Raw genomic sequence first — 17788 nt, 5'->3', positions numbered from 1 at the left:
ATATACAGTTAATTTTAAATTAAAACATCATCACAGTCTTTGAACAAATATCAATATCATTACCTCTGTGTTCTCTGCTTAAAACTGTAATGACACTTGTTTACTTATGTTAAACCTCCACTTGTGGAAAATTACTGAATTTGTTGTGACACATAAACTGAATAGCAAGAGCAGTTTTTGTTAAAGAGACAAAGCAGACTCTTGGGACAACAGAGACAAAACTCCTTATTTCTCAACATTCAAGTAAATATCTACTAGTCACTGTTCCATAGATGGCACTCATGCCTCTAAGCAAGAAACACAGATCCACATGCAGGTGAGGAATATTAAAAATGAATACTTTGATCTGAAGAAAATTTCCTAAAAGACATCATCAATCATTTAAAAAAAAACTTTTTTTTTTTTTTTTTTTTTTATTTATTTAATATTATATGTAGACAGATAGATTTAGGGCCTAAGAATGCAAACCAGCAACAAAAGGATATATCTAATAGAGAAAGTTTTGTTCAATAAACTACTTTTTGTGCCTTTGCTTGTAAGATTTCCTGTGATTTTCTGGAATAATGAGAAGGAAACTGTAAGGAAAAGGTTGAAAGCAGTAAAAGAAGTTTCAGTTGACCCATAAGTTAGAATAGAGCAATTTCTAGTAATTTCTGCTGGTCAATCAAATTGTTCTTAGGTGTGTCGTCTTGAAGGAGTTCTGTTCAGCTTGACACAAACCAAACTGCAACTTCCAAAATGTTCCTAAAATATGCACTGAATATAGCTTTTGCAAGACATGTTTAAACCAAAATACAAAGAATGCATTTAATAGTTCAGCAAAACCTGAAAGTTACTTTTAACTTGAAAGCAAATACAAGAAAATTTGTAAACTGAAAACCATCTTCATAGGATATTCAAATAAAAACCTGCCCAGTATCTGTAATCTGTCATCTCTAATGATAAAAATATCTCTAGCGGAGTTTGACTGAACTAATTATCTGTATAATTAAAGTTATAAAAATATGGAACATCTTGATTGATGAGGAAGTCATGAAATTTTCTCAATAGGCTGCTCTGCAAATCCAGAAAATCAGGAGTGCTCTTTGGACTATTCCTGCTCAAACCACAAACTCTTAAGTGTTACACATCAGTAACCCCAGTACGAAGGAATCATACTCCTTATGTCTCAAATATCCTGTCATAGTTGCTATAGAAATAAATTTGTCTTGGGTCTCCTCTGAAGTGATCAAGCTAGAAAAGACCTCTACAAAGGTGAACCTTTGAGTCTTAAGGTACACGGTGCTATTTCAAACATGTGTTTCAAACATGATCATGAGGAGTGGAGATCTTCCCTGATAGAAGCATTATCAGGGGACTGAAGAGAATGTAAGATGTATTTAGGAATCTGAGTTACTCACATCACTTCATGTGGTGTAAATTTAGATGTGAGAAATAGAAGTGGTTCCTGCAACATAAAGGGGAAAAAGTGAGTCTAGTATTCCTATTGACTTCAAAAGAAACTAGGCTTCATTCGCCAACTTTCAATTAGGCCCATAAATATAAAATTAAATATGCTTAAGAAGACAGAGTGAACCAAAAAAATTAAAGGATTAACACTCACAGTTGCAAAACCCACAAAGGCATCAAAAGACTGTCTCAGTTTTCAGTCTCAGCAGTAACATTAGTAGATGCTGGGTAAATGAAGAAGAAACTAAAGCAAGTACAGCTGGCTCTTTCCTTCAGAATATTTCTGAGGACCAGTGAGTCAGGAACTTCCTGAGACAGAATTATATACCTTTGGTTTTGAAACCATACATCCTTTTGGCATCTGCAACATGCAGTGGCAATGAATTCCTTGCATTATTGCATATGCTATTTTATACAAAATAACGATGCACTCTTTGGAAAAGAATGTTCATTTTTGCTTTTGAGTCTTCTCCCCGATGGTGCATTGTGAACCCCCTAGTTCATCTGTTTATTAGAAACTGTAAACAACTTTTCCCTACTTGTGTTACTGGCATTTTTGAATGACTTTTTTTTTTTTTTTTGTCCCCTTCATATTGCAGAACCCGAGTATTCAATCTGATTATTCAACCATATGGAGGTAATTCTGAATCTCTGATCATCCTTATCTGTATTTGTTCTGCGACATAATTATTCAGAATGAGTGGCCGACATTGTGGCCAATGCTAAAGATACAAGTTCTTTGTGGTTTTAAGCATAAGGCAGAGGTGTAATGCTTGTTGTTTTGTTCTCTATTCTTTTGCAAATAATTTCTTATGTTCTACTTGTCTTTTTGCCTGTTACTGAGCACTGAGCTCATGTTCTTGAGAATGATCCCTGAAGACTTCATGATTACTTTTCTATATTGAAATAGATAATTGAAAGCCCATCACTATGCATATGTATAGGTAGAATCATATTCCTCCTCATCTTAGTTATTTTGCATTTTTTTCAAGACTGAATTTTGTCTTCCATTTTATTTTTTCCTTACTTGGTATTGCTACTGCTGTCTCCACATACTCAACCAACTATGGTTTTAACATCCTGAATAGTACCATTATACTACTAAACATTTTCGTTTAATTTATGAAGATATCGAAAGGTTTGCTATAACAATCAGTCAGGATGGAAGAAAACATTGGCAAATGTGACATATTGAAAATATTGACAAGTAGTTATGGTAAATGCCTCCCACAAATCTATAATGCTACCATTTGCAAGTGTCTATTCATGTTATGTTGGCCTTCCTCAGTCTTTCTGAGGTTTTCAAAGGTGATTTTTCAATTCCTCCTACTGGTTAGGTTTCTAAATCATTGTAGGATTCTTCTTTGAAAAAAAAAATCATGCAGTGGGGAAACAAACAAACAAACAAACAAACACTTTTTGCTTCCACAGGTATTGATGTTAAATCCTGTTACTTACCCTGGAACAAAAAATAACATTCTGTGGAAGAAACAGAAGTCAATACCAGAATTTATCATCAAGTAGGGGTGAATTTGCCAGGAAACAAGGTGAGTCTGATTGACTAGCAGAACGACTGCTGTGGACTGGAATGATCACTATGAAGTTTGGATGGCAAAAATGTTTAAAAGAAGTTAAAAGATGGTCCCTGGAGCTTCTTTGACCATTCTTTTCTTTCCCAGACCTTCCTGTTTGACAGACACCTAAAGTCTCTGCCAAAAGCAAGGGGAAAAAATCCTAATCTGGAAACTCAGTTCATACCGCAATTAAACTTTAAGGAAAAAAAACAAATATCAAAGACCAGAATTTGAAGAGTTAGTAATGCTGCTACACTGCTTGTTCATAAGTGCTCAAACATGCAAGTGAATTGTGTAAACATTTATAACTCTCCTTTCTGAAATGAAATGTTCATCATGTATTTTCAGTGAAGACAAATATTTTCTGTATTTCTGCTTCATGTTTCACAGCACAAGTTAATAAGTTAGCTGGCACTTTGATGTTCAACGTGTTAGGTTTCATTGTAGTTCAGAATCTCAGTTCCTGGTCATCTATGTCATTTTGTGAATTTATCAGAGGATATGTCTTGTGAGGCCTGCACATGGGCTTCCTCCATATTTTCCTCCACATATTTTCCACACCAAGTATATTTTAGAGTGTTTCCTCTTCAGCTTCTGTAATGCAGTGAAATGTAGTATCACCTGAGCTAACTTAAATCAGGGACATTGGTTCTAGGTAAAACATGGGCTCAACTAACATGCTGAGGAGCAAATGCTGAGCTGTATCAGGGCTGGAAGAGTGATGCTGGTACCTTTTCCATCTCCCTCCCAACTAGCTTGGATTAGCAATCTGCCTGTCATGGGTTTTTCTGCAGTACAGGCAAAATCTCCTCTATGCTGTCCTAAAATGAATTACCTTCTGCTGGGACACTGGGAAACGACCATGACAGGGAATCTTGATGGTGACATTCTTATTCAGTTATTTCTGATGTTAAACGAGCAGTGCTGCAATGCTCTAAAAATATTATCTTCTGGAGATGTTGTCTCCTGTTTTCCTTGCTCTGTTAAACTCTTCCTAGAGGTTTTTACCAACAGATTTTACATGCCTGTCAGTCCTGATAGATCTTGCCTGTTGGTCCTAATTGACATCTTTTTATACATTTAAATCTATTGAATGTAAATTCTTTATTCTAAAATTATAGTCTTTGAAATACTAATCTCATTTTGGCACACAAAATAGACTCCTCAAGTTCACTCCTACTGTGTCAGCAACGTGTCCCACCAGAACACAGCAGGCCTGTTCTTCACTATTCACCCCAAGGAAAGTATTCTGAAATTTAAGTCTTTTTAATTTCAAAATGGATTTGGGGGAATCAAACTGAAAATTTACATTCAGAAATTCTACTTCCATTGCCTCATGTATGTTACAATTTGAGAAGCTCTAGTATCCGCTGTTAACAATTGACCACTTCTTATCTGAAATATTTTTGTAATGCATCTGAAAAAAAAAGGTACATCTGTGGACCATGATCCTTAGAGTAAAATGAAGGTTTAAAGTACATTTCTCTTCATTTCCTTCCATCTTCAGCCAATATTTCAGATATTTCTTCTTCTTATCCAAAGGCAAAGCAGGCAGTTAGAGAAAATCAAGTTTTTAGAGAAAATCAAATTTTAACCCCAGCCCTCAGTACCTACTCGGGCAGATAACCAAAACAGAGAACCTTCCTAAAAACAGCTGTATGATTTCCAAGTGGATCACGTTATTTCTGTTGGGCAGATGGACATCTTTTTATTTCAAATATTTTGTTGTATACGAAATCAAGATTACTAACTTTTGTCTACCTGTGTGCTAATGAGTACTATTGTCTGAGATGATAAAAAATGCTTGAGGGAATCTTCTGATTAAATGCTGAGTGCTATATTCCATGAAATGAAAAGAGAAAGGTTCTTTCATTTTAAGAAGTCCACATAAAATATAGATAAGGGTCACAGTCAGTCTAAACTCCTTTCCATTTACTAAACTTGTGGTGTTTTATCTTCTAAAACAAAAATTAAAGGTATTCCCTGAATGAATTTTTCTTTAAAATGTAAATGGTATTTGGGTCTAGTTCCAAAAGTGAAAGCCAGTGGTGCTTCTAGTTTCTACAGATTTCCTCTTGGCCTGAGCTCCCTATTTTTGTTTTGTCAAGCTACACCCCCATAACTTAAAGCTTTTACCCATAAAGGACTGTAGAAAATGGTTTGAAAATAGGCTTGCAGATTAAAAAGTTGGCAGGAGTCTTTTGACATGTGAAAATTATTAAAAAGGACTGATGAACTGCACAGTGAGGGATTGTGGCCAGGTCATTCTCAAACCAGTAATGAAGTCACAGTCCAATTAAGTTCACTTCTTTTTAAACCTAAATGGCTGGAGTTATTCAGAGTAGCTTAATATGTAATTTTTTATTTTTATTTTTTATTTTTTTAAGAAAGTGAGCTTCCACCGTAGATTGTTCTTTTACTCTCCACTGTGTCTGTGGGGTTGTTGTCATGTTCTTAGTGGTGGTCCAACCCACTTTTTGCAGAACACCAGTCTGACATTACTTAGAAATATAGGTGCTGAAAGCTATTTGGACTAGACTGTCAAAAAACCTTTGTTTTAAAGACTTCACTCTTGTACATGCAGAATATTAGGGGAGAAGAGCACACTGAAGTGGAAAAGGGAACACGGAAAACAAGAATTAAACAAATATTTGATCCCATGAAAATTTAAACCAGCATAGATAATATTTAGGGGAATATTTACATTTTAGAAAAAAATAGCAAAAACTCAAAAGGCATTTATTTAAATAACCATCCTTTCAAGAGGTTAGATCAGCATATGCTGACAAGAGGCTTGTGTTGTGGTTTTTGTAGTACTCTTAGCCTAATTAACAAATGCGTTACTGGCACAAGCGAGCCTGGAACAATTGCCAGTCAGAACATTCAGAGTGGAGCCACCAGGGAACACTGGATAGCAATAAAAAGCCATAGCTGCTTATTTTTAATTCTTTGGAGGGCCAATTCAAACAGCAAATGTAATTACAATTCTGTAAATAGAACACCCAAAAGCACTCCTTCTGGCATTAGTATGCATATCTTTGATATTTGTTTAACAAATGATCAAGTAGCCCTTTTCCTATGTTGCTTCTTATTTAAGGGTTTTGCAAATTTGAAAAGCAATGCTGAAAATACCATATAGCTGTGTGGATTTTCAATCTTAAGTGCATTGAAAATTCATTGATTTGGCTATTTTAAGAGCCTGAATGTTACTTTTGACTTTCAGGTACAAGAGGTAGATTTGCAAATGCCTTTTGTGTTGGTACCTCTTTATCTGAAGACCAGAGGCTTATTATTATTGTGTTGGAACATTCTAAAGCCAAAATTATTTCAAAGGGAAATGATAACACTTGGATGTCTAAATGCTAAAATAAATCACCTCTGTTCCTTCTTTACCTTTACTTATTGCAAAATAAAAATAAATAAATAAAATATAATAAATAAATAAATAAATAAATAAATAAATAAATAAATAAATAAATAAGTAAGAGTCAGAAAGAAAACTTTGCAGTCCCTCTGAGGTGGCATACTTCCCCATTACCTGGCAAATAGTGTCTCAGCAGGATGTTATCCTACTTTGTAGTATTTTCTGCAGCAGGCAGGCTTTCTGTTGTAGAATAATTCAGAGAAAGAGTGCAAGTGGCTAAGGCACAGCAAGATGTGATCATAAATTAATAATGTTCAATGGACTGTGACTGAGAGAGCTGCTATTGGTGTTTCAGGGTGGGATAATCCCTAGACTCGGGTTACTTTCAGAAATGGCAGCCATTCATTTCATGTGCAAGTGGAAAAAACCTGAAGTCTTGAGAGGAACAGAAAGTTGTTAGACACATGAAGGCAAGTACTGGAGGGAGAAAAAAAGGAAAAAAAAAATATGAGGCTCAAACATGGTAAACTATCCTGCCATATGTATGTGAGTTCTTGATGACATAGTAACATTAACAACATGATTTCTGTAGTGAAGATTGATATCATCATATTTTTCAAATTCTTGCAAAGGTATGTTTTTCTTGCTTTTCCTCTGGCTTTGAGACATATTTAACGTTATTTATTTATTTATTTATTTATTTTTACACCAGACAAATAGGTGGTAAAAGAACAGTATCAGCTCTCATTAAGATGAAAAAAAGGGAAATGCATCTGTCTGTCCGCCCCAGTTTCATAGTTTTGGTTTGTTTAGGAAACAGAAGCCACCTATTTGGCTACCAAAATTCACATTTATCAGCTTTTAAGATTTCATTATTGCTGAACAGCCAGTGCTTCATGTCAGCTTTGAAAGACACTGCTACATTCTCAATACTTAAAAACATATCAAATTATTTATGCAGCAGGCACAAATATTTACTCTGTCCTTCTACTATTAAAAAAAATAAATAAATGTCAGTCTTACTGCTGGAATGTATTTACATTTCTGAGTTTATGATTGAGAGGAAAGCTCTACAATTTTTCTATTTTGATTTAGCTTTAAGAGTACCCATTCTTCAAAAATGGTGTAGCAGGTAAAAAAGGAGGCTGGCTGCTGGTTTATCCTTTACTATCTAGTGTGCTTTACTTCTCCTTGAGTCTTCACAAGAGGAGGAAGGAGAGTTCCTTCATGAGAAGAAAGTCTGCTCTTCCAAGGATGATTTGAAAATGCCAAGTGGAACAAGGTGAGAGGTTGGCATCACAGGATGTACCATTCATTTTCTCAGAAAAGCCAGCTCCAGAGCATTTACTTCCTCAGCCTGTACCCTGATGACATGTTGTATGTGATGGCTCTGTTCAATTATTTTTATGTGTAGCAAATCAATATACACCAAACTGATGCAAGTTAAAAAATAACCTTAAGAAGATTATTTATAACTCAAATAACTGCAATGAACTGATTTACAGTGTGGCCTCTGAAAGTGTTGTCCAAGCACTATGGCATAGGCAATGAACTAATGTGTGAGAACAACTGCTTGGGAGAAAGAGCTTTTTAATTTGTCTTTGCTGCCAAAGTCAATATATCTTGTACTCATGTCCTGAGACAGACAGCAAACAGGGTGCTTGCAGCATGAAAACCGGTAGGGAGGCTTCCAAATAGAACAGGAGGCCTGAATGCAACACAGACCAATCACACACAGAATCACATAGAATTTCTAGGTTGGAAGAGACCTCAAGATCATCGAGTCCAACCTCTGACCTAACGCTAACAGTCCCCACTAAACCATATCCCTAAGCTCTACATCTAAACGTCTTTTGAAGACTTCCAGGGATGGTGACTCCACCACTTCCCCAGGCAGCCTGTTCCAATGCCTAACAACCCTCTCGGTAAAGAAGTTCTTCCTAACATCCAACCTAAAACTCCCCTGGCACAACTTAAGCCCATTCCCCCTCATCCTGTCACCAGGCACGTGGGAAAACAGACCAACCCCCACCTCGCTACAGCCTCCTTTAAGGTATCTGTAAAGAGCAATAACGTCACCCCTGAGCCTCCTTTTCTCCAGGCTGAACAAGCCCAGCTCCCTCAGCCGCTCCTCATAGGACTTGTTCTCCAGACCCCTCACCAGCTTCGTCGCCGTTCTCTGGACCCGCTCAAGCACCTCGATGTCCTTCTTGTTGCGAGGGGCCCAAAACTGAACACAGTACTCAAAGTGCTGCTTCACCAGAGCCGAGTACAGGGGGACGATCAGCTCCCTAGCCCTGCTGGTCACACTGTTTCTTATGCAAGCCAGGATGCTGTTGGCCTTCTTGGCCACCTGAGCACACTGCTGGCTCATATTCAGCCAACTATCAACCATCACTACCAGGTCCTTTTCCGCCAGGCAGCTCTCCAACCACTCATCCCCCAGCCTGTAGCTCTGCTTGGGGTTATTGCGCCCCAGGTGCAGGACCCGGCACTTGGCCTTGTTAAACTTCATGCAGTTGACCTCAGCCCATCGGTGCAGCCTATCCAGATCCTCCTGCAGAGCCTTCCTACCCTCGAGCAGATCGACACACCCGCATAGCTTGGTGTCATCTGCAAACTTACTGAGGGTGCACTCGATCCCCTCATCCAGATCATTAATAAAGATATTAAAGAGAACTGGCCCCAGCACAGAGCCCTGGGGAACGCCACTTGTGGCTGGCCTCCAACTGGACTTGACTCCATTTACCACGACTCTTTGTGCCCAGCTATCCAGCCAGTTTCTAACCCAACGAAGCGTGCACCAGTCCAAGTCAAGAGCAGCCAGTTTCTTGAGGAGAATACTGTGGGAGATGGTGTCAAAAGCCTTGCTGAAGTCAAGGTAGACCACATCCACAGCCTTTCCCTCGTCCACCCAGCGCGTCACTTTGTCATAGAAGGAGATCAGGTTCGTCAAGCAGGATCTGCCTTTCATAAACCCATGCTGACTGGGCCTGATCGCCTGCTTGCCCTGCAAGTGCTGCGTGATGACTCTCAAGAGGATCTGCTCCATGAGCTTCCCTGGTACTGAGGTCAAACTGACAGGCCTGTAGTTTCCCAGGTCTGCCCTCCGGCCCTTCTTGTAGATGGGCGTCACGTTTGCTAGCCGCCAGTCAACTGGGACTTCCCCCGATAGCCGAGACTGCTGATAAATGATGGATAGTGGCTTGGCAGAGTAGCTCCTCTGCCAGTTCTCTCAGTACCCTTTGGTGGATCCAATCCGGCCCCATCGACTTGTGCACATCCAAGTGCCAAGTTCACAGCCCAAAGGCTCAAAGATGACACATGGCAAGAGGCCTCCCTAGAGATTAGTCCCTAGTATTATTGTGGTGTCTTCTGACTTTGGACTCATCTTCCCCTTGTGTATCACAACTGGAAATGGAGGTGGTGGTCAGAGACTATCAATCAATGGACCACTGGTGAAAGCTGTCACCTAGTGTATAAAAAGCAGACAATCAATTTGGTCTTGAAAGCATTTGAGCTCACATGTTCCAGCTCTCATAGATATGATTTAACTACCCTAAAGGAGATACTCTAGAAGTTTGATTTGTTTATTTTAACATTTCCCATCTGTTCCACTTTGCATAAAGTAATAAATCCTTACGGGGTATAATTCTACAGAACAGTGGTTACAGAAGATATGGTTCTAGTACCTGCTTCAATGACTGATGTATAGTACTTTCATTTATTGGTGGATGTTAACAGCTAAGTGTCTCCACTCATTCTCTCAAATTTTGCTATTTATATCAGGATCTTACATCATCCAGAAGTTTGTTTGGGTTTGACCACAGCACTGAGTAAAGTAAGCACACAACCATGGGTTTGTAAGAACTAGAACTAGATTTTGTCAGAACACAAAGTAAAACACTGAAAAATTGGTAATAAAAGCAAAAGGAAATGAAGATGGGTGGGCACAAAAGAGTAACCACATGAGATTTATGAAGAAGTCTCTCCCTCCATCTGTCGTATCTTTCCAGAACATCTCCTCTTCTTAGTGTTTGGTCTGATTCTAGCAGTTCAATGGAGTTCAAAATTGTAACCAAAACTGTTCCTTTTCCTTTAGTCCTTATGAAAAGTCTTCCCTGCCCTTCCATCACCTCTAAGGTTTAGGCATGCATCAGTCATGATTCTTCTCTCTTTCTCTATGTCCCCCTTAAAAATTCTGTTCCTTGCTTTCAATTTCAGAAGTTTTACCCAGAATGTTGCAAATAGGTAGATTTGCCCTCTTCTGCACAGAAGTGACCTTTAAAATTTGCTGAAGAGAACATTCAGTGTACTGCAGACAAATAATCAGCTGCCATGTCTTATTGTTGCTTCAGTGTTTTTTGTTTGTTTGTTTGTTTGTTTGTTTTTCTTTATTTTGGTTATGAAGTGAATATCACTTCAGAATGTAAAATTACATTTTATTTTTTTTTTTTTTTCTCCCCAAAGCCTGAAATCTGGCCACAGGTCTGGTTACTACTCTTTTTCAGCTTAAGCTGATTTACTGGATCTGGGTCTCTAAATGTCTTCTTTTGTTTATCATGTTCACCACAGGAGAAAAAGAGTGCTCTGTCCTGTTGGCCTTTTTCAAGCAGCACTAGGACTGTTAGACACACCTGAAGTTCCTGCTTCTGCTTCTAGTAGCCCAGATGCATGCTCTGAGACCATGGATTCCAGCACAAATCTCAAATGCCGGCCCAGAAACAGCTGAATCTGAGTTTGGTGCTACAAGTCCTGCCTGACCAACCTCATCTCTTTCTATGACTGTATGACCTGCCCAGTGGATGAGGGAAAGCCTGTTGACACAGTCCACTTACACTTCAGTAAGGCCTTTGACATGGTTTCCCACAGAATTCTCCTGGAGAAGCTGGCAGCCCATGGCTTGGACAGGTACACTCTTTACTGGGTTAAAAACTGGCTGGACAGCCTGGCCCAGAGAGTAGTGGAGAATGGAGTGAAATCCAACTGGTGACCGGTCACCAGTGGTGTTCCCGAGTGGTGGGTGTTGGGGCCCATCCATTTTAATATTGTTATTAATGAATTGGATGAGGGAATTGAGTGCAACCTCAGAAAGTTTGCAGATGACACCAAGTTGGAGGGAAACGTTGATCTCCTAGAGGGTAGGAAGTCTCTGCAGAGGGACCTGGACACGATGGGTCAATGGACAAAGGCCAATGGGATGAGGTGCTGCGATGCTAAGTGCCAGGTCCTGCACTTTGGCTACAACAACCCCATGCAGCGCTACAGGCTTGGGGCAGAGTGGCTTGATGCTTGCCTGAACATGAGCCAGCAGTGTGCCTAGGTGGCCAAAAAGGACAACAGCATCCTGGCTTGTATCAGGAATAGTGTAACCAGCACAACCAGGGAGGTGATCATCCCCCTGTATTCAGCTCTGGTGAGGCTGCACCTTGAGTACTGTGTTCAGTTTTGGGCCCCTCACTACAAGAAGGACATCGAGGCCTTGGACCATGTCCAGAGAAGGCCTACAAAGCTGGTGAAGGGCCTGGAACACAAGTCCTATGAGGAACACCTGAGGGACCTGGGGTTATTCAGTCTGGAGAAGAGGAGGTTCAGGGAAGACCTTATTGTTCTCTACAGATACCTGAAAGGAAGGTATGAGGAGCTGGACATCGACCTATTCAGGTAACTAGTGATAGGACTAGAGGGAATGGCCTCAAGTTGCACCAGGGGAGGTTTAGGTTAGAAATTAGGAGACATTTCTTCTCAGAAAGAGTGGTTTGGGCATTGGAATGGGTTGCCCAGGGAGGTGGTGGAGTCACCATCCCTGGGGGTGTTCAAGGAAAGACTGGACCTGGCACTTAGAGACATGGTTTTGTGGGTGACATGGGTGGTAGGGTGATGGTTGGACCAGATGATCTTGAAGATCTTTTCCAACCTTAATGATTCTATGGTTCTATGATACCAGTGTCTAATCTACTTTCTTCAAAGCCAGGCTGTTGGGATACATATGGAAACTCAGTCATGCTCAGATGTTCTATGTGAGTCTGTGTTTTAATTTTACAGGGCACAGTTATATTTTTAGATGTTTGTGAACAATCCCATAGGTCCACAGCACAGTATTTTATGCTGACCTTTTATTATTTTATTTTATTTTATTTTATTTTATTTTATTTTATTTTATTTTATTTTATTTTATTTTATTTTATTTTATTTTATTTTATTTTATTTTATTTATTTTTTATTTTTTTTGAGGAGAAATGTGACAAGTATGCGATGTAAGGTAGTAAAACTCTTTTTACAGAAGAGCAGCCTGATATGCAGCTATAACACTTTATACGTTTGCTCAGGATAAACTGAATGAATTTCTTTATATAGCCTTTGTGAAAAATCTCTTACTTGGGTTCATGGACTGATATACATACCATAAAATATACTGCTTCACATACAGCTCTGTGGGTTTCCAGGGAAGCACAGAGAAACTTGAGAAAAAGTGTACATGCCTTCCTTTTGGAAGCAGATCAGAAAATGCTACACTTCATTTTCAGCCTTTCTGAAATAAAAACTTAAACTATAGCCAGCAGGTAAATGAGTAAGCAAACAAACAAACACAACCTTGAATAAAAAAATATAATTTTTCACTCCAAAGACTGCATTCCTGGTTTCATTGTGAACATATTTGCGTCTGTCTTATATCAAACACTTTTCCCCTGGAAAACATGAATACTTCAGCTATGTTCAGATAATGAAAATATCTAAGTATATTTAGGTTGATGGGTCCAGAAAAATTGAGTCTACTCTATTTTTTCTTACTTTTCTTTTTATTAATTTAAAGTTCTGAATTGTATATAAATATATTTTTTGAGAAGATGGAAGATTAATTTTCCTTCACCAAGAAGAAAACTTGAATCCCAAAGAAGACTTTTATTTATTTATTTATTTTTATTTTTTATTTTTTATTTTTTAAATTACTCATATGCTTTGGGACATCCTTAAAATGTGTCAAAGTAAGTGATCTAATGTTTACATCATTCAACATATTCATAGGTTAATGACCAAGACTATATTTGAATTCCGTGTTGTATTGCGGAAGGCAAAATATAGTTTCTTTTTTTTTCCTCTGTGTTTTCCATTTAATATAATAAAAAATATAAGCTGTCTCTGCAAGAGTTGTTAGATTGTTTCAAAAATAATGATTACCATTTTTTTTCTGTTTTATGAATGTTTGGGGGTTTGAAACTTTTTGAGCTTTACTTTCCATCTCCCCTCCCCTCCCCTCCCCTCCCCTCCCCTCCCCTCCCCTCCCCTCCCCTTCCCTTCCCTTCCCTTCCCTTCCCTTCCCTTCCCTTCCCTTCCCTTCCCTTCCCTTCCCTTCCCTTCCCTTCCCTTCCCTTCCCTTCCCTTCCCTTCCCTTCCCTTCCCTTCCCTTCCCTTCCCTTCCCTTCCCTTCCCTTCCCTTCCCTTTCTCATCAAATCAAGAAGCAGGTAGACAAACCCATGGTAGGAAAATCAATCAAGACTAATCATATGCAAGATTTTTTTTTAGTCCAGTTGAGGAAATCTTTGAATTCTAGATCTCAAGACCACTCAAAGCTCATAGCTCATCTCTAGAGGCTGGAGACCCCCTTAACAGTGGAGACTGGTAAAGAATAGCAGGAGATTCTTTTATTTTGGACTTCTAGTCTTACTGAGGTATCCAGGGTTTGATTTTGCAGTAGATGTCTGGGCTGATTTTGTCTTCTAAATGACCTAATGTAGACATTCTAATGATCTTAACATCATGATTATCACACATTTTGTTATCTATCCTAATTCAATGTAGCACAACTTGGACTGACTCTTTTTTTTTTCTGCCTTTTCAAGGCCAGATTTTGGTGTCATCCTTTTTTTTTTTTTTTTTTTTTTTTTTTTTTTTTTTTTTTTACTCAGTTTTCAAAACAAACGATGTATTTAGTCCAGCCATCCTGCAATTTCCTCTCTCATAGACCAGTTCTTCCAGTCTGTGTAGAAACAAAGTCATCCTTAACAAATATTTCATTACTTCCCACAATTCAAGCTTATAGCAACTTCTGTTCTGTTGTTGCAGGATAACATGTAGGTGATATTAAAGGAGTAAAGCACAGAGAAAAACTCCCAAAAAAGCTTGTGGAGCATGAGAAATCTCACTTATCTTTCTCCCATCATAGAAAATAAAAAGATGCAGAGGAGAGGATGGCATTTGGAACAACTCTTAAATTATGGATTCTGAAGTTATGATTTCATAGATGCAAAAATAAAATTCTATATAGGATGTTACTACTCGGAGTGGCAGAATGAAAGCAGTAGGGAGGAAAATGAGAAGGGGAGAAAAAAGAGTACATGCTAAAATTATATGAAGTTTATTTTTGTCTAACACCTATTAATCTGCTGGGATTTCACATGCTGATCCCCTAGGGCATAATATTCTAGTTATGCTGCTACTGTTACCAAGGCCAGCTAGCAAAAATAAAGGAAAACTTAAACCATAGATCAGTCTCACAGCTACAGTACTTGGATAAACACAAAGAAAATGAAGGGTTGGAAGTGGTTTTTCTTGTACGTGCTGGTTAAATTGATTTATATCTGTCTGCCACTGAAACTCTGTTTTAAAACTAATGATTGCAGCTTCACGTAGAATAGTTGATATTCTGACCCACATCCTAAGAGCCTCCTTCAGTCCTTAGCAAACAGAAATAAAAATGACCCCAGGAGCTAGCAGCCTCCACTGAGGTGCTGAATCAATGACATCTTCTTTGTCCAAATCTTTCTTTTTATATATATAAAATAAATAAATAAATAAGAATCCCCGATTTTTTTTTTTTTTTTTTTTTTTTGATAATGCTTGAGGCAAACTGTTCTACCCCTTCCCTTTCTGAATGTTGCTAGTGTGCCAGGTTCTTTCCAAGCTCCAGTAACAGGCCACTACAACATAACTGGCTGGGCTTGGCTGCCAATCTATAATGTTCTTGGCGATGATTAATCTGATAAATAATAAATATATCAATCTAGTCTTTTAGACAAGGACAAATTCTTACCAGCGGGGAGGCACGAGGCCTCTTTTACGGCTGCCTGTAGTGCTGGAATTAATTATTTAATGCTTAATTCTTCAGGAAATGAGAAAGTTTTGATTAATGTTGTCCAGTGTCATTTCTTGCTTGTTTGATATGTGTCAGATAATTTTTCGTCAGCAGTCGCTCTAAAGAAGCCAGAGGCTACTGTCACTGGGATCACACACTGAATTTCTAGAGATTAATTGAAGAGAAAACTTAGAGAAATGTACCATAAGTGCTTGCCCAAGATAACCTTTTGCGGACTAAATTTAGCTTTCTATGATAATGCTAGCCTCCTATTGCTCTGGTGTAAAATATTTATTTTTAATGCTGTGAGAAAAGTTATTTTGATTGCTGGGATTGCCCCCCACCTTTTATCTTTTTTTTTTCTTAACTCCACTTATGTTAGCATAGTTTGGGGTCTCCTTAGGGCTTGTGTCTCCTTCTATTTGCCCCACTGTAATTCTGATGCTTTCATGGTGGCCACTGTTATGGTTACTATTTTATTACAGAAGAGGATGAATAGCTAGAGTCAGGCCATAAAATTAGAACTAAATAAACTAGGTATCAGCACTATTTACAGTCTGTGTCAGCTCTAGCTCTACAACATAGTAACTGGAAGCTTGTTTCTCTTGTTTGTGCCAAGGTAATTCATTCAACTAGCCTCACCAGAGTTGCTAATTATATATATTAGTATGAATAAGATAGACATCACTCCTGTATTCACCAGATACTTTGTGCAAGATGAGGTTTTCATTCAAATACCTAGATGTTAGGTGAAATTATTCTAGCTACACAATGCTTTTTCAGTCTGGCCCTTAGTTTATCTGAAGAATATTTCTGTATAGGTTGAATTTGTGGCATACCAAAGAAAACCAGACCATTTTTTTTTTCTTTTTCAAGTTGTGTTAGGATGAAACTGGGAGACCAACCCTCTAGAACAAGTTATATGTTTCACAAGTACCAATCATCCTCTTTCATCTAAAACTGTCAGTGCAATGCAGTTAGTCTTGGATAGGGCTCTCATCAAGACAGAAGAAATGTTGTGGCAGTAACAAGCACTAAATTGAAGGGCACCACCCAGCATATGTGGTACGGGACATTCACACGATTGTTTTCACTGTACCTCTGCACCCTCCAAAGCACTTTTTTCTTATGTTGATCTTTCCAATTCTTTAATTCAATTCCTTTGCTATCTTCCTTTACTAGTAAATAAAGGCTGCATTTTCTCATCTTATTTTAATTCTGAAGTTTCTGTAAATGCTTGTGCATATTATGTTTTTGAAGATTAAGTTGCTTAAATGACAGCATATTTCATCAGTTTTTCCTCTCACAAAAATGTAGTGATTCTTGTGGTTGTTTCTCTAAAGTAAAACATTTTGGGGCTAGTTAGGCATGTTTGGCCAGCAGCTGTTTACTGTTAGCATGATTATGGGCCATCACAGAATGCTAGTGATAAAACTGTTGCTATAATCTAACTTCTATATTCCTATAATTTATTACCGAACCATGTTTTTAGTGTGATTTAAGAGTTTTCATTAGTGATGTTGGGGCTATTTCATGAACCCACTTGTCCACCCAGGTGACGTCCCATTTAGATCTAAGGGGTAGGATGGACGAGTAAAACATACCCATAAATAATCTACATGATCTTTTCTAGATATGAATAAGTATTGAACTAAAATATGTTGACCTAGGCACCTTCACAGCTTTTGTCCAAATGTGCAGATTTTTTTGTGTCTGGCTTGGGAGGGCAAGGAAATAAATAAACTTTAGGGATGTATTAACTGTCTAGAAATAAGAGGTTCCAATATGGATGGTTTTGGTCTTTTTATTCCAGAAAAAGGTAACTGGTGTAAGGAAGTTCTAGTTATAGAGTAAAATCTTTTAAAATCTTACTGGGTTTTGTTTATTTTATTTTTTGTTTGTTTATTTATTTTCAATGTCAGCTGTTTAAAGCTGCATGGAAGTCAGGAATCATGGAAATGTAAGGTAGTTTGCTAAGCATGTAATGGAATTGTAAGTACGTGATTTATCAGATACTTTTGAAAAATATATTTACCAACTCTTATTGTTTTCATATAGTAATCATGTACATGTGGACATACAGATGGGGGCTAGTCCCCACTGACAATTTCTGTCAGGATGGATACAATAAACAGATATTTAAAACTTGCAAATGGATATAATTCATCACTCAATGTTAATTTCTCATATATATAAGTACAGTCTGAGCAACTGCAACACAGGAAGTATCAGGAAATAAACCATCACATAAAAAATCTGCACTTTTCTGGCTAGTTCTTTGAATCTTGAGGAAATCTGATCTTTTCATTTCACTTGTCCTCGAAACA

The sequence above is a fragment of the Anas platyrhynchos genome, chromosome 2 (genome assembly GCF_047663525.1).
Source record: "Anas platyrhynchos isolate ZD024472 breed Pekin duck chromosome 2, IASCAAS_PekinDuck_T2T, whole genome shotgun sequence".
Lineage (NCBI taxonomy): Eukaryota > Metazoa > Chordata > Aves > Anseriformes > Anatidae > Anas > Anas platyrhynchos.
The sequence above is the reverse complement of the archived record's forward strand: the minus strand, read 5'-3'. Positions refer to the sequence as shown.